This window comes from Paramormyrops kingsleyae, unplaced genomic scaffold (assembly GCF_048594095.1).
Source record: "Paramormyrops kingsleyae isolate MSU_618 unplaced genomic scaffold, PKINGS_0.4 ups32, whole genome shotgun sequence".
Classification (NCBI taxonomy): Eukaryota; Metazoa; Chordata; class Actinopteri; order Osteoglossiformes; family Mormyridae; genus Paramormyrops; species Paramormyrops kingsleyae.
In genome coordinates, this window is record NW_027325970.1 from 834,759 (window position 1) to 837,227 (window position 2,469).

The window sequence follows — 2,469 nt, forward strand, 5'->3', positions numbered from 1 at the left end:
TCCCCCCTTGAAACGTATAAGCTGCGCCGAGCTGAGTCTTAGTCAGACTTGGATGACTACAGCGGCGCATTGGCGAGTTCTCAGTAAAGAGGAACTTCGGCCGGAGAGATATGCCAACGTCTCCCGGTCTCTGCTTCGACAGAGGAAAACGTTTCCAACACGACCCTAGCTCCAAACCCTAAGCATAGGCCAGACGGGGCGACCATAGCTCCGAACCATAAGCGAAGGCCAGACGGGGCGACCATAGCTCCGAGCCTAGGACAAGGGCGACAAGGGTCAGCCTCCGCCCGGGGCCTACGCATAGGCCGCAGTGACGAAATTTATAAATTGTTCAGTCTAGCTTCCAACATGACAGTATATGAACTGAGAGAGATAGGCAGATTGGATTTGCAGTTGGGGGTAAAGATGGGGACATTTGTAATAAGATCAAGTCTGGGGGCCCAGGAGTCTGAGACATTGACATTTCATCTCTGTGAGCTTCCTGATCACCGGGTGGGGGCCCAAAGTAAAGGTGAATGCTAATCTCAAGGCCAGGCCGTGCCTTTGTCGCTATGGTAATGTGAAGGTCTGGGTGATACTATCATGCTAATTAGGGTTAGCACCTGGAGAGGCATTTGAAAGGCAGTGTTATGCTGATGAAATCAGGGCTGGGGAACTTCCAGGCTGATTCCTGGAACATGCTGTGCTTTGTTTAGTTTGTCTCCACCTCTGTGTATCCCTCCCCCCTTGAAACGTATAAGCTGCGCCGAGCTGAGTCTTAGTCAGACTTGGATGACTACAGCGGCGCATTGGCGAGTTCTCAGTAAAGAGGAACTTCGGCCGGAGAGATATGCCAACGTCTCCCGGTCTCTGCTTCGACAGAGGAAAACGTTTCCAACACGACCCTAGCTCCAAACCCTAAGCATAGGCCAGACGGGGCGACCATAGCTCCGAACCATAAGCGAAGGCCAGACGGGGCGACCATAGCTCCGAGCCTAGGACAAGGGCGACAAGGGTCAGCCTCCGCCCGGGGCCTACGCATAGGCCGCGGACTCTGCCAATATGTCCCAGAGGCGAATGGCCACTGCGGGGCCTCCAGCCCGGGCAGAGGGGAAGCCTCCCCGGCAGCCCCATTAACGCCTAATTGGCCAGGCGGCCCCGTCTACACTTAGTTGAGCTGGCGGCCTCATTTACATTAAGTGGACCCGGCGGCCCCATTCACACCTAGTTGATCAGGCGGGCCCGTTCACACCTAGTTGATCGGGCGGGGCCATTCGCACCTGGTTGATCGGGCGGGCCCGTTCGCACCTAGTTGACCGGGCGGCCGCATTCACAAGTACCGCAGTGGGCGGCCTCGTTTACATTCAGGGGACCTGCCGGCCCGATTGACGTCTAGTTGATCAGGCGGGCCCGTTCGGACCTAGTTGACCTGGGGGCGGCCGCATTTACATGTAGCGCAGCGGGCGGCCGCATTTACATTAACCCTCTACCGCACACAATTTGATGGTACATGATAAGAAATTATTCCACATCACTTATTGGTTAATTTTGGGACATTTTATTGATTATGTATGTACATATTTATTTCACCGCCCCCCTCTCCAAATGATCTTTTGTTGCCTAAGGGCAAAGTTGTGCAACACTGATACAAAACCACAGAGAAAATTATGTCTTCATAGATCATAATACAATGCTCAGAGAGCAATGCAAAGTAACAAAATTTTTGATGGCTTCCCATCGTGCAAGAGGCATAACATCAGCAACATGTGCAATGTGGCTACTATGGCTCCAGAACATGCGAGTAGCTGGAAGACCAAATATTGACATATGGAGCACAGTGGCAAAGAACTGTTCAAGTTCTTGAACAGTAAGGTTAAGTGGCTTGCACAGGAGAGGTAATGGTGTGACATGTTTTCCATCGAGGGGTCTTGGAAGAACTACTGTCATCTTCAGGCAGACTGTCATCGTCATGTTCCTCTTCATCACTGGTGTATTGATCGTCTATAAATATATATACATATACGTCAACAAAAATACATCAATCACAACTAAAGCTTACATGACTGTATTGGATACCCTGTCTGCTGCACACACCTTTATTTCATTTGAATGACATCTAAAAATTTATCAACACATTTGATTTGTTTATGCAAATGAGTTCAATGACAACCAGAGAAGCAATATTTTAAAACCTACTTTCACTTCTGCTCAAACCTTTCTCTGCATTCCACTCCTCCTCACTGTCACTGCAGTCTATCTCACTGTCTGATGGGATATCCCTAACATGCTGATCCTGAGTTTTACTCCCATAGGAAAATCTTGTGTCCATTTTCTGCCAAAATGCGTTAAATTAAATTAGAAAATAATTTAAAAAACATTGTGCTTACAATGTGCAAAAGTACATGCAATAATATACTAACACACTGTCAAGAAAGCCTCTTAAAATCTACCCCTTATCGCAGAACGTTGCCCTAGGGCAACGAAAACATA